This window comes from Syzygium oleosum, unplaced genomic scaffold, assembly GCF_021117445.2.
Source record: "Syzygium oleosum isolate NSW1041296 unplaced genomic scaffold, Sole_v2.1 Sole_v2.09, whole genome shotgun sequence".
Lineage (NCBI taxonomy): Eukaryota > Viridiplantae > Streptophyta > Magnoliopsida > Myrtales > Myrtaceae > Syzygium > Syzygium oleosum.
The window spans coordinates 1,875,874-1,900,509 of record NW_026607493.1 but is presented as its reverse complement, the minus strand read 5'-3'; the positions used below and the strand labels follow the sequence as shown (position 1 = coordinate 1,900,509).

General features: G+C 40.9%; 3 long non-coding RNA genes across 3 annotated transcripts; all 3 read right to left on the bottom strand.

Moving 5' to 3' along the window:
* Positions 1-4,510: 4,510 nt before the first annotated feature.
* LOC130139018 (uncharacterized) lies at positions 4,511-9,265 on the bottom strand. Its single transcript, XR_008817261.1, has 2 exons — positions 6,751-9,265; positions 4,511-5,823 (listed from the first exon to the last, which is right to left on the bottom strand). It is a non-coding gene; the product is annotated as an uncharacterized LOC130139018 (long non-coding RNA).
* A 1,209-nt stretch (positions 9,266-10,474) lies between these two features.
* Positions 10,475-11,389, bottom strand: LOC130138985 (uncharacterized). Its single transcript, XR_008817233.1, has 2 exons — positions 10,952-11,389; positions 10,475-10,912 (listed from the first exon to the last, which is right to left on the bottom strand). It is a non-coding gene; the product is annotated as an uncharacterized LOC130138985 (long non-coding RNA).
* Positions 11,390-16,825: 5,436 nt separating this feature from the next.
* On the bottom strand, positions 16,826-24,636 carry LOC130138973 (uncharacterized). Its single transcript, XR_008817221.1, has 2 exons — positions 24,102-24,636; positions 16,826-18,230 (listed from the first exon to the last, which is right to left on the bottom strand). It is a non-coding gene; the product is annotated as an uncharacterized LOC130138973 (long non-coding RNA).

The following is a 24,636-nucleotide window of genomic DNA, read 5'->3' as shown; positions in this document are numbered from 1 at the left end:
TCCCCCAATTCCATAAGACTAACAGGTAATATTTCCTTTTGAGTGGAAATTTGGACAGTCTTTTTCTTTTTTAGCTAACGGGTACCTTACGGATTTAAAAAGTAGATGGTATGGATATAAATAGATAAAAGTTCCATTTAATCGAAATATCGGCCGGTCTCTCGAACGTGAATAATGCGATAGATTAGCTTAGACAACATTTGGGTGATGGGCACCCCAAGCAGACTCCACCGAAGGGAAGAAAGAGACTCAATAGCGTAATTGAATTAACCTTACTCCGTATTTAAGTAATGAAATATGATGCAATATACCCTTATGCAAGAACAATAGAAGACATAGTTGCTGTCTTCCAGCTCTGCTCTCTTTACATTGTTCCCATTTCAACTCAAGAAATAAGAGTGATTGCTTACTGGAAGAACACGCGTCAAATCAAAACCGCCACTCCACGGTTTAACTCCACCAGAAACTGCCGTTGCTTCGTAAATCAAAAACCAAATCTCAATTAAGTTTCAAGTTTTTCATTGCAAGCGACGAATAAAAGGAGCATCGCTTAAGTATCAAACTGAAAAAGGCAAGAGAGGAATGAATACCTTAAGCTAGTAAAAAAAAAGCCAACACGCATGTGTCATGGCCCAGAAAATTGAATCATTCTCGAGGTCTTATGAACAATGGACCATGATTGTTTCTTGAACGACAAGACAGATCTCAAGAAAACTAAGTCCTAGGTTTTTTTTTATTTGTTCTAGAATACTCTTGGGGTCAGGTATTATTGTAATTGTACCTCATTCTTGTAATTTTATTGGCCAATAGAGAGGTGGCCTTTGATTGGGAGATAAAGACGTGCGATCTCTACCGTTAGATCGAGAAGAGATCCACAGTTACAGTCAGTCCTATATTTGTGTATAAAGGAGTCTCATCCCCTCATTTGTACCTCTCATTATCACATGAAATACAATCCAGAACTTCTCTCTCTAGTTCTCTAAGATTTTGAGTGAGTGTAAAAAGGCTAACTTGGGAAGAAATTCCTCAGGCCTCACAGAGAAAATTTTCTCTCTCAAACCCGTGTGATAGCCTATGGCTTATCATTTCTTCATCATCCAGCATAAGATTTTTCACGTTACAGCATATAGAATTCTCTACAATCTCATAGAAGGAAACTTGGCAACATGATGGTTGTAGATTAATTGATCCCTAACCAAGCATAACTTGTGCCAAGCTATTCGACCCTCTTCCTGTTCGGAGTTTTTGGACCTCTGGGCTTAGTCACACATCAAACATGTACAGCAAAAGATAGACCAAAAGTAATAAACTGACACGTTATTGAAGCAACAAAAAGAAAGACCAAAAGTAATGAACTGACACGTTATTGAAGCAATAAGTTGAGATGCAAAATCATGCAGGAGAGTTCCGGAGGACGCAGTCGTAAATGAAAGAGAAGGCATTGGACAGTCTTCAGCACAAACAATTTCAAGTGCAATCTAATATTAGCCCTCTCTGGATATTCTTCACCACGCACAAATTTCAAGTGCAGTCCAAATTAACATTTGCGAACATAATGTTTGGAAGATAACTTCGATTATAACCTTTTCTTGTCAAATTTGAGTACAGAAAGACCAACCACAGGACAGCGACAGCAGCAGCAAATAAGCTGGCTATGTTGGATTGGGCATGTGAATCATTTTTTATGCCATTACACTGAATTCCATATCAAAGTCAAAGGTCAATAAGACTACAAAAGTTAGAGCATAGCTGACTCAAAGCCAAGTCAAATGCACAACAAATACATAATTATTTGCTTTCTAACATCCTCACCTTATTTCTTATCCAAAAATAAGCATCCTCACCAATTTGAAGCTGAAAATTCCAATTTCAATCTCATAGAGAAAACAAATTATGTAAAACACGTTTGGCAGCAATTTAGGCATAATATCCCAGTTCTTGTGAGTCAACTATGGAGCTCAATAGCTCTCAATAGAGACATTAGCAGTATGGGCAAACTAGAGATGCGATGACACTTATAAATTAACAAAGAAACACAGCAGATATTTACCTCATCTCCAACTCAAATGGTTGAGTAAGCCAAACGTGTTTCCGGAAATTCAATTTGTAGCGATGTCGCAAATTTGGTTGACTACATAATCAATTTCATGCTGAGTGAAGACAATGACCTACCTTTGCACTTTCAGAGCCCACATTGACTAAAAACAAATATAATGCATGAATATTCACATGCCCAGCAAACCATAATTTGCACAAGAAGAATCCACATCTATAAGTGCACATACGCACAAAAGCAAGATAGGACAAATCCAGAATCATCTGTCTAAGACAAAATCATAGACCTCATCTTCGAATTCTAAAGAGGCTAAGGACTAGTGTTTCAGATATCCATTTGATAGTATACGAACTATTAATGAAGTCAATGAACCAAGATCTATCTAGGAAAAGATAAAGACTCCAAAGCATATTATAAAACTTATATTCAGCAACAATAAGGACTCTTAAGTGGAGACGAAATTGTTGCAGACAGTATGACTGAAGCTATAAATGGCAGGCATGGTAATGCCCCAAAATCAATTTGATTATTTCCACAGCAAAAATCGAGAATTCTGCTTAGTGAATTGAAAGAGCAAAAGATCTAACTAAAGACGCAATAATGAAGATGCATCTTATTATTAGGTGACGTAATGGAAGACTTTCAGAAACAAAGAGTACATAGAACAATTTATTTAAGCCACAAAAGGAATAAATATGGTTACACAAGATAGTGAATGACATTCCTAACAGCTAGCAATAAGGTTATATCAAGGTTTAGCTACAAGCTCTCATCTATTCGCCCCAAAATGGATGAGTTTGTTCCACATCAACCTCATTCTTCTTCCTTGTTATGAGCTGCCAAGAATGATAATAAACGAGGCAGGTGAGGCTATAAGGAAATCGAGTTTGAAGCAGAAGTTATATAAGAAACTTTTGCCTTCTTATGACTTCCCGGTAAGTCGGAAAAGATAATCCCCTTGAAGAAATATGGGTTAAATTTAATCAATGAAACTTTTATACAAGAGAAAAGTGATTCATACACGTTATTAAATTCATAAAATCATTTAGAATCCAAGAATTACAGAAGAAAATTGACATGTAAACTCAATCACAAACTCAATATGGTTTGGCAACCAATACAATGGATATAAATGATGTCTTCCTGGAACGAGACTGCTCTCCAATAGATACACATATATACGAGGGTTATTCATCATCATTCTCCAGCACATCATAGATCGCACAATGAGATAAGGATATGTAAAAGTTAGGAGACAATCAAAGACCACAAGAAACATCAAGTACACAACAACAAGCTTGTCTTAAAGAAACAAGAAAGAGGTCTCTCGGAGAGAAACTTCTAAGAAAGTTCTTGAGCATACGGAACTTACAACACATGGAGTGATGTATTAGCTACCTCCCTATGATCGTTTGCCATTATCTTTCTTGTGATTTATACCTCAAGCTTCTCTAAATTATTGAAAATGAGATTCCTCAACACCAAACAAGGTCGAAATCAAGTGATGGCTAGGCCATGATGCACCATGCCATATTGTTGCCCCGAATTACCACTCTCTCTCTCTCTCTCTCTCTCTCTCTCTCTCTCTCTCTCTCTCTCTCTCTCTCTCTCTCTCTCTCTCTCTCTCTCTCTCTCTCACACACACACACAGAGAGTTAGTAGTCTTAGAATTAATTTGTCTCGAAACATGAATAATATTCTATTAAAATGGTACCAAGAGGGTACCATCCCTGTACAAAATGATTCACCATTGGTATATACATGTTGTGTCAACTGTACAAATCACCTTCATCACCGTAGAAATAGTAGTTATACTACTATAAACAAACATCCAAATACGTAATGAGAGAGATGGCTTGTACTAGAAAACGGCTTCAATCATTGGTATATACATGTTGTGTCAACTGTACAAATCACTCTCATCACCGTAGAAATAGTAGTTACACTACTATAAACTAACATCCAAATACGTAATGAGAGAGATGACTTGTACTAGAAAACGGCTTCATAGAGAAGCCATCCATGTCCAAAATGATCTGCCATTGGTATATATATGTTGTGTCAACTGTCTTTACACAAATCACCTTCTTCGCGGTAGAAATAGTAGTTATCCTACTAATAAACTAACATCTAAATAAGTAATGAGAGAGATGGCTCATGCAGAAAGCAATTTGCTGCTGGTGTAACATATAAAAACCTAACATCCAACAATACTACGATTATGAAATTAAACTTTCCTACGTTACCAAATGTGAAGTCTATACAACAAATTATCCCTAAGAGAATCCCCAGAGGACAACTCCTCCTTGTTCCTTTCTTTCTGGATTAGCCAAAACACAAGGAGAGGAATTATCTTAGTCTCTTTCTTCTTTCAACACAAGAATTAAAATGGAATCTCTCCACACCCAAATTGGCAAATTGTGTCGCATTATTTTTGAAATAGGCCACACTCCATAAAAACTAAAAATACCACAGTCTTTATTGTAGAAAGAAGTATTTTGCTTCAATGCATGAGCTTTACATTTTTTACGTATAGTACAATTTCATTCTCTACAAGATATAGTTACATGGAGTGGACCAAAAAAGGCCCCCAAAAAGTAGAACTACACTTCTGGCATAAAAATGTTCTAGGATTCTACTCACAACTATGACTCACCATTCCTAGCAAAAGAAAACTATAAAAGAAAAGAAAAGAAAATGGCAGGATTTCAGGGATTGTTTGCTTGATAGGCAATTTCGAAGCTACACTTTCATTTCACTGAGAATGAAAAGGCCACTAGCAACTTTGTTTGGCGGGATCACGGAAAATTTTTCGAATGGAAACACGGTCAGCTTGTTATCGACTATTAGGCACAAAAGTGAAAACAGTATCATGGACTGAAAACACTTTGGTGTTTCCAGGTCCAAAATGAGAACACAGTATCATGGACTGAAAGACATTCTTTTCATAATGTCTTCTTCAAAGAATGGATCCAAGCATAAAACAAGGGATCTTCCAGATAGCTTGAGAGAAGGCAGCACCTCAACCCCCCTCCCAGAGCTACAATGAAAAGCTTAATGGTGTTGAGGAGAGGAAAAAAGTGAGCTCCAGAAACTTTACTCACACAGAGAATTGGTAAAGAACATGAACCTTCTCTAAAACTTTCTCGAATTCTATATATGACAAAAAAAAACTTAACCTTTTGGTCAAAATAGGAAAAAAAAAACTATCTTAGTGAAGCACAAAAGATATTTTCAAAATTGTGCTTTCCACCAAGAATTCTCATTTTGGCTTACCTAACATCTTTTAAAAAAATTTGGAAATGGAAGCGGAAAATTGTTTTCATTTCATTTCCTATGGAATTGGGAACTAAAAACACTTCTCGAGCTAGACAGCCCCTACGGTCACAGTTAAAAGGAGCATCGCATGTGAGAAAAAAGACACCAAGAGAGTTGTGGTTCATGTCAAACAAAAATATATACATATAAGTCAAGTGCAATACTTTATTTATAATTCAACCGCAATAACCTATATTCAATTTTTTTTTATATAGTAAGGTAAGAAGTATATTAACTTTTCAACGCGCAACATACAAAGAGAGCAACATATAGAGAGAGTAGCCGAACACAAAAACCTTGTACCTAAGGTGACACATAAGTGTGTCCTGATGGGTGCAAAGGTGTTGCGGCTAAGCAAAGCAAGGAAGCAACAAGTGCGCTATACAAAGACAAAGGCCAAAACACCGGCCAGCAGAAAAACGAGAGCTACACAAGGCATCAACAGGAACCTATATTCAAGTTTAAAATTCACTTATTAATAAAGCAAGCATTGCCAAAGTATGGAATTAGGTTAATCAGCTATAACAAGCCATCAAATTAGAACAATTGATGTGCATGAGAAGAAACACATAGTTGGATTAAATTTAATATTGTGTTAAAAACTTGTTGAAAAACCAAATTTACTTCGGTGACGTGTGCAACCTCATTATCATTAGGACTGACCAAAGTTGGGTCTTTAATCTGCAAAAGACAAATTTAGCAAACAAGTTCCTCAATTTAGACCTCAATATATATCATGGCATCCTTCTTTTCCCTGAATTAAGCCTATTATGCTGGAGTGCACGTCATATTTCATAATTTCGTTGAAACAATATACTTTAGCCAATATCTAACTTAGCAACTACAAGTTCGAGCAGATTTAAAGTTATGTTGCACAAGTTGACAAGGACAATGTCCCATAACCTCATCCAAACACCACATGAAATCGGCACTTCAAGGAAAATAACAAACAATATGGTACCTAGACTCCAAAATCGTGCATTACACTAATATCGTGCATTACACTAATTCATTATTAGTGAGCAATGCAACTCCAAAATCATTGATCAGTATCATGAATAGTGGCATACTATAGATCAAGCAATAAAATGTGCACATCTCAATAGACACGTCGATGTTGCAGAATATATGGAGAAACTACCAGCTACGTCAAAAAAACATGTTTTACATTTGAGTATCTAGTACATGCTCCATCGCATCACATCTACACAACAACCAAACATAAACAAAGATGCACACAAATTCTAGAAGCATGCACCAAATAATTGGAAAACCATCTAGAATTGCACAATACTAGTGCATCACACAAAGTACACACTCATTAGTATCAAGCATTGAAATGTCAAGTTTAAGGAGAAAAAGAAAATTCACATTACCTCCAAGCTATGTGTAAAAGGAGACTCAACCCACTTGCATCATATATGCATGACACAAGCCTTCACAACTCATCAATGTCATGCATTAAAATATTACACTTGAGACAAATAATTCAAGGTTACCATCCGCTTATGTCACAGATTGGGAACAAAGCCTCAAATGCATATTGTATGACAACGATAGAGAGCACGCTTGTACACAGCCATGTCCCTTTTATGGATGCTAACTAGCGTGCTCTCTCTCGTTGTCAAGCAACGATATCACCTAGAGGCCCAAATCTGCAAAAAGAAAAGCTCAGAGGCGAATTCTACTAATGGCATGCCTGTATAAATCTTTGACCATAATCTATGGAGCATTGCACATTACATGACTGAAATTCAATAGCCAATCCAATCCTCACCAACAAGAGTACTGTCTTGGATTATTGTTATAGTATTCCTTAACTCAAATTAGAAGGATATAAGCAATATTTCAGAACATTTAAACATGACATAGCCATTGAAATTTGTTTGCCTTATTTAAAAAAGGGTCTCAACTAAAATCTCCAGAAGCACAGATTGCTCTAAGCCAGGAAAAATGTCCCCATACTCACTTTTAAACACAACAAGAGACGGACAGCTTCGAAGGTTGAATCTTACTAGGCATATTTTTCCAAGGAATCAGCACAGACGTGAGTAAAAAGAGCAAAAACAGCACTGAAATCTCGCAACTCAAGATCTTCAAAAGAAATAATCAAAAGGAAAGGAAAGAACATATTGCATGCCCATAAATTATCATCAGAAGAATAGACTACAAAACCAAAACCTAAGTGGCATTTATGACTTAATCATGACGCATCCGCATCTAGTGAGAACAACATGGGGAGCAACAGCGTAGGAACCACACCCTTTAAACAAAGAAAATTATCCAAAACCCGTGAGACTACACCGAAAGCCAGCGAGCCTAAAGATCCAAAAGGGAGTATATTTCAAAAATAAATAGGTACTCGTGCCAGCTAGGGCAGTGAGCATGTGAATTCAGTAAAGCATGAGTAAGTTCAACTAAACTCAAATGAACTCAGGGAAAAGTAAAATCCCTCTCCCTCAATGAGGAGCAACAAACTTAATCCGAACACAAAACTTCCCCGAAACAAAACAAGGACAACCACACAGAAAATGAAATGCGTCCGCGAAAGCAAACTCTTAACGATCTCCAGATCACAAAACTACCAAACCCTAGCCCTAAACTGAAGAGAACAAAACCCAGTCCGATTCAACGAGCGGAAAAGAAACGAGTCACCCATTGTAAGAAGCTACAAAAGAGAGCGCTTCCTGGAAGAACCAGACGGGAAAATGGCCATCAAATCACGCCGAACAACACCGAAACGCGAGAGGGAAATCGCTTCCCCGAATCTTCGCTGAGGAGACCAATGAAACAGAGAACAAGAACAAGAAGACGAAACGCGGTGGAAGAATTCTTACAAAACCCACAACGCAATGAGTGATCTCGAGCATGCGAGGAGATAAGGATCGAAACAAGAAGACAACTTGCGCTTCCACTGGTCCTAGAGAGAGAGAGAGAGAGGGAGCACTCGCACTGTTCCACGAGGTTAGAGCGTGAAAATCGAGCTCAAAGCGTGATTATGAAAGCTAACAACTTCGATACAAAGAAAATTTAAAGAAAAGCAGGTACAACTTCCGGATCCTCCCCTTTTTCTTTGCCCCCAGTGGTACCCGCGGAGGAGGCGACCCGCATGCATGGCCCCGCCCCCCAGCCAATCCCGGCCGTCCACGTGTGCATCGGGCACGGCGGGGGGATCCGTCGTCGGAGAAGGTACCGACTGAGTCATTGCGGGGGAGGCCCCATCTCCCATGTGTCCGCAAATTTGACCTGATCAAAGGGAGGAGTATTTCGTCCCCCCCACGCGACTTGGACAACGCGTCACCGCCACGACTGGGACGCGGGGCTCGACCGGTCGCTGTTGGATTGGGTCAATCCCGTACATCACGATTTGCCGAGATGGTCCGGTCCGTCCATCATGACTAATACTTTCTCGAACGAAGAAAAAAAAACTAATACAAATGGTATCTGAAATTTTATCATGTCGTTTCTGAATTTTTAATTCGTTTAATGTGATCGTCGATCGGATTATACATAAATGTTCAATATAGTTATTCCATTATAGATAAGATGCCAATTTGTGGAGAATGCCAATCATTCCTGTCATCTTAGGCATTGATATCGACATATAAGCTACATGAATCGCAAAACAGATGCTTTCTCCTTTTTAAAGAAAGTATGGAGAGGGAAAATACAAGAAACGGACAAGAAAGCAGCCGACCAAAACCTGCTAAAAATATGAAATAATTATCTGAAAATCAAACCCCCGAAGAAAAGAACAGTAAGCATCCACTCATGAAGGCTTTTGATCTGTCACAAGTAACCAATAGCATATTAGTTGCTATTTGCTAAAGATCTCCTCCTACTTCAAAAGGGAATTGTCAAAATTTTAACTTTTAAAACATCTCGGCATTTAAAATTGGGAAAAAACCCCAAACTTTTTCACTTGTGACACATTTATCCCGAACTTTTTTTTGTGACACAAAAACCCCAAATTTTGTTATTTGTGACACATTTACCCCAATATACATTGTCCATGGGCATTTTCGTCTTTTTAGCTTTTTCTTTTTCTTTTTACTTTTTTTTTCTTTCCGGCGAGGGCCCCTCGCTGGATCCGGCGAGGGGGGCCCTCGCCGGCGTCGGGCGAGGGCTGCCCTCGTTAGATCCGGCGCCGCGGCGGGGCCGCCCTCCGGCGAGGCGACGAGCCCGCCCGACGGCGAGGAGGGCGAGGCTCGCCGGCGTTGGGCGAGCCTCACCCCGGCTCGGGCGAGGAGGGCGAGGCTCGCCCGACGCCGGCGAGGCTCGCCCTCGCTCGGGCGAGCGAGGGCGAGGCTCACCGGCATCGGGCGAGCCTCGCCCTTGCCCGGGCGAGGAGGGCGAGGCTCGACCGACGCCGGCGAGGCTCGCCCTCGCTCGCCCGAGCAGGCGCGGCCCTCGGGCGAGCGAGGGCGAGGCTCGCCGACGCCGGCGAGGGCCCCCCTCGCCGGAAAGAAAAAAAAAAGTAAAAAGAAAAAGAAAAAGCTAAAAAGACGAAAATGCCCATGGACAATGTATATCGGGGTAAATGTGTCACAAATAACAAAGTTTGGGGTTTTTGGTGTCACAAAAAAAAGTTCGGGGTAAATGTGTCACAAGTGGGAAAGTTTGGGATTTTTGGTGGTTTTTTTCCTTTAAAATTATATTCTTCAAATCCTCTAGGATGGTTGTGTGATCCCTTAAAATATACCACATTTCAATCTTGAAGGTTTCACCTTCTTGTATTTTCACGGTCTACATAGCCAGGCCATGATGCATCATGCCATATTGTTGCCCAGAATTACCACCCCCCCCCCCCCTCTCTCTCTCTCTCTCTCTCTCTCTCTCTCTCTCTCTCTCTCTCTCTCACACACACACACAGAGTTAGTAGTCTTATTATTAATTTGTCACCAAACATGAATAAAATTCAATTAAAATGGTAAGAGGGTACCATCCATGTACAAAATGATTCGCCATTGGTATATACATGTTGTGTCAACTGTCTTTACACAATTCACCTTCATCAACGTAGAAATAGTAGCTATACTACTACAAACTGTAGCTATACTACTACAAACTAACATCTAAATACGTAATGAGAGAGATGGCTTGTACCAGAAAACGGCTTCATAGAGAAGCCATCCATGTCCAAAATGATTGGCCATTGGTATATACATGCTGTGTCAACTTTCCTTACACAAATCACCTTCATCGCAGTAGAACGCACCCCCACCCCCAGAGCTACAATGCAAAGCTGAATGGTGTTGAGGATAGGAAAGTGAGCTCCAGAAACTTTACTTACACAGAGAATTGGTAAGGAACATGAACCTTCTCTAAAACTTTCTCGAATTCTTTATATGAAAAAAAACTTAACCTTTTGGTCAAAATAGGAAAAAAAACAAAACTATCTTAGTGAAGCACAAAAGATATTTTCAAAATTGTGCTTTCCACCAAGAATTCTCATTTTGGCTTACCAAACATCTTTTAAAAAAATTTGGAAATGGAAGCGGAAAATTGTTTTCATTTCATTTCCTATGGAATTGGGAACTAAAAACACTTCTCGAGCTAGACAGCCCCCATGGTCACAGTTAAAAGGAGCATCGCATGTGAGAAAAAAGACACCAAGAGAGTTGTGGCTCATGTCAAACAAAAATATATACATATAAGTCAAGTGCAATACTTTATTTATAATTCAACCGCAATAACCTATATTCAAGTTTAAAATTCACTTATTGATAAAAAAATCGTCCCACCCACATCCCTCCCCCTCTTCCCTAGGCAATCTGTATAGAAATCTTAAGGAAATTCAAGTGCAAAACTTAAAAGAAAACATCACCACCCCTTGGCACCCACATAACAGAAGAAGTGCACCTAAAGTCCTAAACCTTCGTGCCAAATGCAATTACGTCGTCATTGTTTTGATTGGCAACCACTACAAAAAGTAAAATCAAGTCTTTTCAATGGACAATGCTGAAACTTGCCCAGCTAGCCCTCAAAGCTTATGTGGCAACCTTAAGTTGCACTTCTTAAGGGAAAATTGTCAAAAAAGTCCTAAACTTATTGTACGGCCGCCAATTCAATCCTAAACCTTTTAAGTTTGCCAATTCAGTCCTAAACCTTTTTAATTCTTGCCAATTCAATCCTTCCGGCCAATTTTGGCCGGCCGGCGCTGACGTGGCAATTTTTTATTATTTTTTAATCTTTTTTTCTGATTTCTTCCTTTGGCCGGTCCGGCGACCGGCCAGAGGGTTGGACCGGCGAGGTCGACCTCGCCCCGGCCAGAGGCGAGCCGACCTTGCCATCGCCCCCGGTTCGCGACGGCGAGGCTCGACCTCGCCGGCCGCGACTCCATGCGACGGCAGTGAGGTCGGCCTCGCCGCCGGGCGAGGCGAGGCCAACCTCGCCCAGTAGCGGCGAGGCCGACCTCGCCGTCGCCTGGGTCGCAACGGCGAGGTCGACCCAGGAGACGGCGAGGTCGGCCTCGCCTCTGCTGGGCGAGGCCGGCGAGGTCAACCTCGCCGGCCCTCCCCTCTGGCCGGTCGCCGGATCGGCCAGAGGAAGAAATCAGAAAAAAAAAAAAAAAAGAAAAAAAAAATTAAAAAAGATTAAAAAATTGAATAAAAAATAACAAAAAATTGACACGTCAGCGTTGGCCGGACGGCCGACGCCGGCCGGCGGCCACGTCAGCGCCGGCCGGCCAAAATTGGCCGGAAGGACTGAATTGGCAAGAATTAAAAAGATTTAGGACTGAATTGGCAAACTTAAAAGGTTTAGGACTGAATTGGCGGCCGTACAATAGGTTTAGGACTTTTTTGACAATTTTCCCCACTTCTTAATATAGGTTCAGGACCTTAGTGCACTTCATAGTACAGTTTTATGACTTGACTACACAAACCAAAAGTTTAGCTCAATTAGACTTTTCTATTTCCATAGGACCTTATTGCAGCAATTGAAAGGTTTGAGACTTGATTATATTGCGTACATAAGATGACTTGGGAGCGATTCCCCCAAAATATAACTGCCATTTTTAATAAAGCAAGCATTGCCAAAGTATGGAATTAGGTTAATCAGCTATAACAAGCTATCAAATTAGAACAATTGATGTGCATGAGTAGAAACACATAGTTGGATTAAATTTAAAATTGTGTTACAAACTCATTGAAAAACCAAATTTACTTCGGTGGCATGTGTGCAACCTCATTATCATTAGGACTGACCAAAGTTGGGTCTTTAATCTACAAAAGACAGATTTAGCACGCAAGTTCCTCAATTTAGACCTGAATATTCAACCCAACCAGGATATCATGGCATCCTTCTTTTGTAACAGTCTGAATTTTCGATCCTTTTCCCGGGATTTAGGAAATGAATTTGACCAATGCATTTATAGTGAAATCTCACCCGGAAATGCGCATTCACGGGATGCTAATCTTAGGGGTAGGGCCGTTACGGGATTGAGTTCGCACGACAAAAGAAACTCGACCCGGGTTCGATCTTCGATCATATGGATTGACGAGGGAATGTTTTGAGCCAACCGAGACCGGTCTACTTGATTGATCGTGTCCGAAGGGAACTAGCGACAGACCCTCGCAATTATATGACAACCGAGGTCATCCCGGGTGGAGTAAACTTAAACGTGATTTGACTTAGTGTCGGTCACGGGTCGAGAGCGCGTAATTCCAGAGAGCCACCCGTTAGCCAGAGATAAGCTAAAGTTGCGATTGCTCGATTTTAGTCATTTCTTGGAATTCGGGCCCGGGAATCGAGAATTTTGAAAGTGACAATTTTGGACGGCCGATGACGTTTTTGGCTTGGCCAACCTTGGGGCCAACCATTTCTGCAAAAAAATGGATTTCGGTTCGGGACCGGGAAAATTACGATTTTGCCCCTGTGGACACCGATGTTGGATTTTGAGGCCGTTTGAGGTTATTTTTCGCGGCCAAGGTCATTTTGGGGTGGCCACGCACATTCAGAGTGGTTTTGGCCAAAAATTGAAATTTCGACAAAAATTGGAAAAATAATATTATTTTATTCCCGAGACTTTGACGTGGATTTTCGAGGGCTTGCGCGATGAATTTTGCGATTCCGACGCCATATTATGTTGGCCACGCACATATGGAACACGTATGTGCGAAAATTGGAATTTCGGTTCGGGATCGAAAAATTACGAAAATACCCCTAGGCCATTTTTAATTAATTCCGAAATTTGGATTTAATTTTGGGATTAACCAAGGTGAGTTAGGCTTAACTCAGGTCTGGTCAACCATGGTTAAGAGCAAATGACCATTCTACCCTTGCTTTTATGGATTAGAACAAATATGGGCCTTTGGATTAGGGGCAAAAGTGTCCAAGGCTTTGGATTTTTGACACTTGGCACCCTAATCTATAATGTTTGACCAAATATCTCTCTCTCTCTCTCCTCCCATTCTTGTTCCCCAAGCCGGTCACTCCCCCCCCCCCCTCACGATCAGTTTCTCTCTCTCTCTCTCTCTCACTCTCTTCATCTTCTTTTCCTTCCATCACCGCTGCTGCTGCTGCTGTTCCGCCGTTTCAGCCACCATTCCAGCCCCTTTCTATCTCGCTTTTTAGGTAAGTGACCTCCCCAAATGTCGCCTAGGACCTCGGGTATTGTTAGGCTTGTTTAGGGCTCGGTTTAGGGTGAGTTTAGTGGCTGGTTTGCTCGGTGGTGTGTGTTGGCTAATTTCCAGTTAGGTTGCTGCTGCGTCGCTGGTTTTTGTTATTTTTAGTGTGACTTGTGTGGCCCGAATTTGAGGAAGGTTTCTTCATGAAAGTTGTTTCCAACATCTTGAACTATAACATATTTAATTTGGGAATTTTTGGAAATCATTTGATGCCATTCGGAAGTCTATCTTTGGACCGAAATAAAACTGCCCGATTTACTGTTCACCCGACCTTTGGGTCTGTTCGAATTTTTATAAATTTTTCCAGGCCTAGTTTCAAAATACTTCCTTCAGAAAAATTGTTGGGGACATTTGTGGGTATAACATATAAAAATTTCAAGGTTTTCCAAAATGATTTGGGTGCCGAATGAGTTGTATTTTGATGGCCTGAGGGGCTGTCCGAGCGAACCGGATTTCGTCTGACTTTGAGTGTCAAAACGAGGTGTTTACGGTTAGAATTGGGTTTCGAGTTCTTCATGTAAAATGTTCATAAAGATGTTTTGTACAACATATCCAAATTTCAGAATTTTTGGAATTGATTTACTATTTATTTCAAATAGATTTCTGTCACTGTGTAACTGCCCAGTTTGGACCCGATTTTGTTCGCTCTCGGTTTTTATCTCTCTCGGACTGATTAGGCGATGAAATTTTGAGGTTTAGGGAGCTTGGATTAGGGCTGTGATGTTGGGGTTTGATCGGAATTAATTTGTGCGATTAATTAATGGGATTGTGCCTTGAATGGAAATTTGTGCGTGGTTGTGTGATTGTGCTTGTTGGTTGGCTTGGAAATAGTTGTGGGCTGATTTGGTTTGTGCATTGGGCTGAATGTGGTGTGGTGGCGTGCCGTGTTTGTGTAGCCGTGAAGTGTGGTGATATGGTGATGTGAATGTGCATTGAATTCGCGTGCCAAGAGCGTGTGGTTAAGTGGTGCGTGTTCGTGTGACGAGAGTGCGAAATTATGGAATGTGTGTGAAGTGTGTATGTTTGGCAGTGTGTTTGTGTGGTGGCGTGGTACGTGTGGAGAGTGTGGAACGAAGGTTTGGAAATGTGGGATTGGTTGGAAAGGATCCGTCCTGAGGCGTGTTCGTTTACGCGGGACGATGCCGTCCCTAACGAGGTGACAATGCCCGGCCTGACGAGGTGTCGATGCCTGACGTGGTCAGAAGACCGTTGGCCTGATGCGTTTTACGCGGGCACGGTAGAAGGAAAGTGTGTGTAGGATTCCGTCCTGAGGCGTGTTCGTTTACGCGGGACGATGCCGTCCTTGACGAGGTGACGATGCCCGGCCCGACGGGGTGACGATGCCTGACGAGGTCAGAAGACCGTTGGCCTGATGCGTTTTACGCGGGCGCGATAGTGGTGGAAAGGTTGAGAATGAGCAAGAATTGGCGGGACGAGTGAAATTAAGAAAGTGACGTGTCGTGTGGTGTGAGTTGGGGTGCGAGTGTGTTTGTATCGCGCGATGTGATGCTTAATTATGGGGTAGAAACTGCTAGGCACGGTATGGGACGTGCCCAAGTGGTTTCTGTCTTATAATTGAGGCACGCGCGCGTCTGTGATTCCTTGCTGTGATGTGTTGGCTGTGTTATTGTCTAACGTGCAGGAACGTGCGTGATGGATTCCAGGTAGGGTCACATGTGATTGTTAGTTTGGGCGATCGTTGTGTGTTATGTGTGTTTTCGTCTGGCGGTACGTGAGTGCCTACGTGGGGTTTGGGGTTGTACACTTATTGAGATTCGTCTCACGGTTGTATAATCACCACTTTCAGACCCCCGGCCCTAAACTCGAGAAGTGTACCTTTTCTTTTTGGAAGTCCGGGGAGCTGCTGTTGGTGCCTAGTGGAGCTGCAGGTGAGTTCCAGAAATTCAAGCCAGAGATTCAGAAGCAGACTGGAGGAGGGCGATCCTTAGGTTTTTCCTTAAGATTTTTTGGGGTTGTGTAAATCGGGTTGACCCATAGGGAAGTTAAGTTAACCAGACCCTGATATTTTGTTGACGGTGATTTCGGATGCTAGTTTGTTAATTAAGCCTGTAATATGATGTATGAATTTGTGGTTGCTGGACTGTTCTGTTGTTCTACCCCGTTGTCGTCATTATTTGTCCGGGGTTTTGTTATTCGCTTCCGCATGTGGCTCTGATGTTTGGGTTGGGTCGGCGACGTTCCTGGGACGTCGCAATATTTCGACCGGAGCGGGATGTCGCGAGCTCGATGGGGTTCGGGGCGTGACATCTTTTCCTTGAATTAAGCCTACTATGCTGGAGTGCACGTCATATTTCATAATTTCCTTAAAACAATATACTTTAGCCGGTATCTAACTCAGCAACTACAAGTTCGAGTAGATTTAAAGTTATGTTGCACAAGTTGACAAGGACAATGTCCCATAACCTCATCCAAACACCACATGAAATCGGTACTTCAAGGAAAATAACAAACAATATGGTACCTAGACTCCAAAATCGTGCATTACACTAATATCGTGCATTACACTAATTCATTATTAGTGAGCAATGCCACTCCAAAATCATTTATCAGCATCATGAATAGTGCAATACTTTAGATCAAGCAATAAAATGTGCATATCTCCATAGACACATCGATGTTGCAGAATATATCGAGAAAGCTACCAACTACGTCAAACAAACATGTTTTATATTTGAGTATCTAGTACATGCTCCATCCCATCACATCTACACGACAATCAAACATAAACAAAGATGCACACAAATTCTAGAAGCATGCACCAAATTATTGGAAAACCATCTAGAATTGCACAATACTAGTGCATCACACAAAGTACACACTCATTAGTATTAGGCATTGAAATGTCAAGTTTAAGGAGAAAAAGAAAATTCACATTACCTCCCAGCTATGTGAAAAAGGAGACTCAACCCTCGTGCATCATATATGCATGACACAAGCCTTCACAACTCATCAGTGTCATGCATTAAAATATTACACTTGAGACATATAATTCGAGGTTACCATCTGCTTATGCCACAGATTGCGAACAAAGCCTCAAATGCAGATCATATGACAACGATAGAGAGCACGCTTATACACAGCCATGTCCCTTTTCTGGATGCTAACTAGCGTGCTCTCTCTCGTTGTCAAGCAACGATATCACCTAGAGGCCCAAATCTGCAAAAAGAAAAGCTCAGAGGCGAATTCTACTAATGGCATGCTTGTATAAATCTTTGACCATAATCTATGGAGCATTGCGCATTACATGACTGAATTCAATAGCCCATTATCCTCACCAACAAGAGTACTGTCTTGGATTATTGTTAGAGTATTCCCCAATTCAAATTAGAAGGATATAAGCAATATTTCAGAACATTTAAACATGACATAGCCATTGAAATTTGTTTGCCTTATTTAAAAAAGGGTCTCAACTAAAATCTCCAGAAGCACAGATTGCTCTAAGCCAGGAAAAATGTCCCCATACGCACTTTTAAACACAACAAGAGACGGACAGCTTCCAAGGTTGAATCTTACTAGGCATATGTTTCAAAGGAATCAGCACAGACGTGAGTAAAAGGAGCACAGAGCACTGAAATCTCGCAACTCAAGATCTTTAAAAGAAATAATCAAAAGGAAAGGAAAGAACATATTGCATGCCCATAAATTATCATCAGAAGAATAGATTACAAAACCAATACCTAAGGGGCATTTATGACTTAATCAAGATGCATCTGCATCTAGTGAGAACAACATGGGGAGCAACAGCGTCAGAACCACACCATTTAAACAAAGAAAATTATCCAAAACCCGTGAGACTACACCGAAAGCCAGCGAGCCTAAGATCCACAAGGGAGTATATTTCAATAATAAATAGGTACTCGTGCCAGCTAGGTCAGTGAGCTTGTGAATTCAGTAAAGTATGAGTATGTTCAACTAAACTCAAATGAACTCAGAGAAAAGTAAAATCCCTCTCCCTCAATGAGTAGCAACAAACTTAATCCGAACACAAAACTTCCCCGAAACAAAACAAGGACAACCACACAGAAAATGAAATGCGTCCGCGAAAGCAAACTCTTAACGATCTCCAGATCAAAAAACTACCAAACCCTAGCCCTAAACTGAAGAGAAGAAAAAACCCATCCGAGTTTCGTATCCAAAACGCTATCGCATTTTCGCGACGACGAGCAAACCAAACCCCAGAGAGTCGAACGGCACTAGTTTTACATCTACCAAGAAAACCCAGTCCGATTCAACGAGCGGAAAAGAAACGAGTCACCCATTGTAGGAAGCTACAAAAGAGAGCGCTTCCTGGAAGAAGCAGACGGGAAAATGCCCATCAAATCACGCCGAACAACACCGAAACGCGAGAGGGAAATCGCTTCCCCGAATCTTCGCTGAGGAGACCAATGAAACAGAGAACAAGAACAAGAAGATGAAACGCGGTGGAAGAATTCCTGCAAACCCCACAACGCAATGAGTGATCTCGAGCATGCGAGGAGATGAGGATCGAAACAAGGAGACAACTTGCGCCTCCACTGGTCCTAGAGAGATAGGGGGCGAGCACTCGCACTGTTCCACGAGGTTAGAGCGTGAAAATCGAGCTCAAAGCGTGATTATGAAAGCTAACAACTTCGATATAAAGAAAATTTAAAAAAAAGCTGGTACAACTTCCGGATCCTCCCCTTTTTCTTTGCCCCCGGTGGTACCCGCGGAGGAGGCGACCCGCAAGCATCGCCCCAGCCGATCCCGGCCGTCCACGTGTGCATCAAGCGCAGCGGGGGTGATCGGTCATCCGAGAAGGTACCGACCGAGTCATTGAGGGGGACGCCCCCTCCCCCGTGTGTCTGCAAATTTGACCTGATCAAAGGGAGGAGTGTCTCGTCCCCCCAACGTGACTTGGACAGCGCGTCGCCGCCACGACTGGGACGCGGGGCTTGACCCATTGCTGTCGGATTGGGTCAAGCCCGTACGTCTTGATTTGCCGAGAATGGTCCAGTCCGCTCATCATAACTAATCCTTTCTCGGGCAAAGAAAAAATAAATGACACAAATGGTATTCAAAACAGATGCTTCCTGAATTTTTAATTCGTTCACTTTAATCGCCGACCGGACTATACGTAAATATTCAATATAGTTATTCCATTGCAAATAAGATGCCAATTTGTGGAGAATGCTAATCATTCCCGCCATCTTAGGCATTGATATCAACACATAAGTTACATGAATCCCAAAACAGATGCTTTCTCCTTTTTAAGGAAAGTATGGAGAGGGAAAATACAAGAAATGGATAAGAAAACAGCCGACCAAAACCTGCTAAAAATATGCAATAATTATCTGAAAATCAAACCCTCGAAGAAAAGAACAGGAAGCATCCACTCATGAAGGCTTTTGGTCTGTCACAAGTAACCAATAGCATATTTGTTCCTATCTGCCAAAGATCTCCTCCTACTTCAAAAGGGAATTGTCAGAATTTTAACTTTTAAAACATCTCGGTATTTAAAATTATATTCTTCAAATCCTCTAGGATGGTTGTGCGATCCCTTAAAATATACCACATTTTCGATCTAGAAGGTTTCACCTTCTTGTATTTTCACGGTCTAGATAGCCAGGCCATGATGCACCATGCCATATTGTTGCCCAGAATTACCACCCCTCCCTCCCTTCCTCCGCCTCCCTCCCCCTCTCTCTGTCTCTCTCGCTCTCTCACACAGAGATTAGTAGTCTTATTATTAATATGTCTCAAAACATGAAAAAAATTAAATTAAAATGGTAAGAAGGTACCATCCATGTACAAAATGATTCGCCATTGGTATATACATGTTGTGTCAACTGTCTTTACACAAATCACCTTCATCACCGTAGAAATAGTAGTTATACTACTACAAACTAACATCTAAATACGTAATGAGAGAGATGGCTTGTACTAGAAAACGGCTTCATAGAGAGACCATCCATGTCCAAAATGATTGGCCATTGGTATATACATGTTGTGTCAACTTTCCTTACACAAATCACCTTCATCGCGATAGAAATAGTAGTTATCCTACTAATAAACTAACATCTAAATAAGTAATGAGAGTGATGGCTCATGCAGAAAGCAATTTGCTGCTGGAACCTAACATCCCAACAATACTACAATTATGAAATTAAACTTTCCTATGTTACCCGATGTGAAGTCTCTTTGACAAATCATCCCCAGAGGACAACTGCTCCTTGTTCCTTTCTTTCTGGATGAGCCAAAACACAAGGAGAGGAATTATCTTAGTCTCTTTCTTCTGTTCAACGCAAGAATCAAATTGGAATTTCTCCACACCCAAATTGGCAAATTGTGTCGCATTATTTTTGATAAATCCCACACTCCATAAAAACTAAAAAGACGACAGTCCTTATTGTAAAAAGAAGTATTTTGCTTCAATGCATGAGGTTTACATTTTTTACGTATAGTACAATTTCATTCTCTACAAGATATAGTTACAAGGAGTGGACCAAAATAGGCCCCGAAAAAGGAGAACTACACCTTCTAGCATAAAAATGTTTTAGGATTCTACTCACAACTATGAATCACCCTTCCTAGCAAAAGAAAACTACAAAACAAAAGAAAATGGCAGGATTTCAGGGATTGTTTGCTTGATAGGCAATTTCGAAGTTCCACTTTCATTTCACTCAGAATGAAAAGGTCACTAGCAACTTTGTTTGGCGGGATCATGGAAAAATTTTCTAATGAAAACACGGTCAGCTTGTTCTCATTTATTAGGCACAAAAGTGAAAACAGTGTCATGGACTGAAAACACTTTGGTGTTTCCAGGTCCAAAATGAGAACACAGTATCACGAGCTGAAAGACATTCTTTTCATGATGTCTTCTTCAAAGAATGGATCCAAGCATAAAACAAAGGATCTTCCAGATAGCTTGAGAGAAGGCAGCACCTAAACAATGCAAAGCTGAACGGTGTTGAGGAGAGGAAAAAAGTGAGCTCCAGAAACTTCACTCACACTGAGAATTGGTAAAGAACATTAACCTTCTCTAAAACTTTCTCGAATTCTATATATGAAAAAAAAATAACTTATTGGTCAAAATAGGGAAAAAAAACTATCTTAGTGAAGCACAAAAGATATTTTCAAAATTGTGCTTTCCACCAAGAATTCTCATTTTGGCTTACCAAACATCTTTTAAAAAAATTAGGAAATGGAAGCGGAAAATCGTTTTCATTTCATTTCCTATGGAATTGGAAACCAAAAACACTTCTCGAGCTATACAGCCCCTATGGTCACAGTTAAAAGGAGCATTGCATGTGAGAAAAAAGACACCAAGAGAGTTGTGGTTCATTTCAAACAAAAATATATACATAGAAGTCAAGTGCAATACTTTATTTATAATCCAACTGCAATAACCTATATTCAAGTTTAAAATTCACTTATTGATAAAAAATCATCCCACCCACCTACCCCCCCTCTCTACCCTAGGCAATCCGTATAGAAATCTTAAGGTAATTCAAGTGCAAAACTTAAAAGCAAAAATCACCACCCCTTGGCACCCACATAACAGGAGAAGTGCACCTAAAGTCCTAAACCTTTGTCCAAAATGCAATTAAGTCCTCATTGTTTTGATTGGCAACCACTGCAAAAAGTAAAATCAAGTCTTTTCAATGGACAAAGCTGAAACTTGCCCATCTAGCACTCAAAGCTTATGTGGCAACCTTAAGTTGCACTTCTTAAGTTTTATGACTTGACTACACGAACTAAAAGTTTAGCCCAATTAGACTTTTCTATATCCATAGGACCTTATTGTAGCAATTGGAAGGTTTGAGACTTGATTATATTGCGTACATAAGATGACTTGGAAGCGATTCCCCCAAAATATAATTGCCATTTTTAATAAAGAAAGCATTGCCAAAGTATGGAATAAGGTTAATCAGCTATAACAAGCTATCAAATTAAAACAATTGATGTGCATGAGTAGAAACACATAGTTGGATTAAATTTAATATTGATTTACAAACTCATTGAAAAACCAAATTTACTTCGGTGGCATGTGCACAACCTCATTATCATTAGGACTGACCAAAGTTGGGTCTTTAATCTGCAAAAGACAAATTTAGCACGCAAGTTTTTCAATGCAGACCTGAATATTCAACCCAGCCAAGATATCACGGCATCCTTCTTTTCCCTGAATTAAGCCTACTATGCTGGAGTGCACGTCATATTTCATAATTTCCTTAAAACAATATACTTTAGTCAATATCTAACTCAGCAACTACAAGTTCGAGTAGATTTAAAGTTATGTTTCATAAGTTGACAAGGACAATGTCCTATAACCTCATCCAAACACCACATGAAATCGGTACTTCAAGGAAAATAACAAACAATATGGTACCTAGACTCCAAAACCGTGCATTACACTAATTCATTATTAGTGAGCAATGCAACTCCAAAATCATTGATTAGTATCATGAATAGTGACATACTTTAGATCAAGCAATAAAATGTGCACATCTCAATAGACATGTTGATGTTGCAGAATATATCGAGAAAGCCACCAGCTACGTCAAAAAAACATTATATTTGAGTACCTAGTACATGCTCCATGGCATCACATCTACACAACAACCAAACATAAACAAAGATGCACACAAATTCTAGAAGCATGCACCAAATTATTGGAAAACCATCTAGAATTGCACAATACTAGTGCATCATACAAAGTACACACTCATTAGTATCAGGCATTGAAATGTCAAGTTTAAGGAGAAAAAGAAAATTCACATTACCTCCAAGCTATGTGTCAAAGGAGACTCAACCCCCTTGCATCATATATGCATGACACAAGCCTTCACAACTCATCAGTGTCATGCATTAATTTATTACACTTGAGACATATAATTCGAGGTTACCATCCGCTTATGCCACAGGTTTGGAACAAAGCCTCAAATACAGATCGTATGACAACGATAGAGAGCACGCTTATACACAGCCATGTCCCTTCTAGGATGCTAACTAGCGTGCTCTCTCTCGTTGTCAAGCAATGATATCACCTAGAGATCCAAATCTGCAAAACGAAAAGCTCAGAGGCAAATTCTACTAATGGCATGCTTGTATAAATCTTTGACCATAATCTATGGAGCATTGCACATTACATGACTGAATTCAATAGCCAATCCAATCCTCACCAACAAGAGTACTGTCTTGGATTATTGTTATAGTATTCCCCAATTCAAATTAGAAGGATATAAGCAATATTTCAGAACATTTAAACATGAAATAGCCATTGAAATTTGTTTGCCTTATTTAAAAAAGGGTCTCCACTAAAATCTCCAGAAGCACAGATTGCTCTAAGCCAGGAAAAATGTCCCCATACTCACTTTTAAACACAACAAGAGACGGACAGCTTCCAAGGTTTAATCTTACTAGGCATATGTTTCAAAGGAATCAGCACAGACGTGAGTAAAAAGAGCACACACAGCACCGAAATCTCGCAACTCAAGATCTTCAAAAGAAATAATCAAAAGGAAAGGATAGAACATATTGCATGCACATAAATTATCATCAGAAGAATAGACTACAAAATCAATACCTAAGTGGCATTTATGACTTAATCACGACGCATGCCCATCTAGTGAGAACAACATGGGGAGCAACAGCGTGGGAACCACACCATTTAAACAAAGAAAATTATCCAAAATCCGTGAGACTACACCGAAAGCCAGCGAGCCTAAAGATCCACAAGGGAGAATATTTCAAAAATAAATAGGTACTCGTGCCAGCTAGGGCCGTGAGCATGTGAATTCAGTAAAGTATGAGTAAGTTCAACTAAACTCAAATGAACTCAGAGAAAAGTAAAATCCGTCTCCCTCAATGTGTAGCAACAACCTTAATCCGAACACAGAACTTCCCCGAAACAAAACAAGGACAACCACACAGAAAATGAAATGCGTCCGCGAAAGCAAACTCTTAACGATCTCCAGATCAAAAAACTACCAAACCCTAGCCCTAAACTGAAGAGAGGAAAAAACCCATCCGAGTTTCGTATACAAAACGCTATCGCATTTTCGCGACGACGAGCAAACCAAACCCCAGAGAGTCGAAAGGCACTAGTTTTACACCTACCAAGAAAACCCAGTCCGATTCAACGAGCGGAAAAGAAACGAGTCACCCCATTGTAGGAAGTTACAAAAGAGAGCGCTTCCTGGAAGAAGCAGACGGGGAAAATGCCCATCAAATCACGCCGAACAACACCGAAACGCGAGAGGGAAATCGCTTCTCCGAATCTTCGCTGAGGAGACCAATGAAACAGAGAACAAGAACAAGAAGATGAATGCTGTGGAAGAATTCTTGCAAACCCCACAAAAGCAATGGGTGATCTCGAGTATGCGAGGAGATGAGGATCAAAACAAGGGGACAACTTGCGCCTCCACTGGTCCTAGAGATAGAGAGAGGGAGCACTCGCACAGTTCCACCAGGTTAGAGCGAGAAAATCGAGCTCAAAGCGTGATTATGAAAGCTAACAACTTCGATATAAAGAAAATTTAAAGAAAAGCAGGTACAACTTCCGGATCCTCGTCTTTTTCTTTGCCCCGGTGGTACCAGCGGAGGAGGCGACCCGCATGCATCGCCCTGACCCCCCGGCCGTCCACGTGT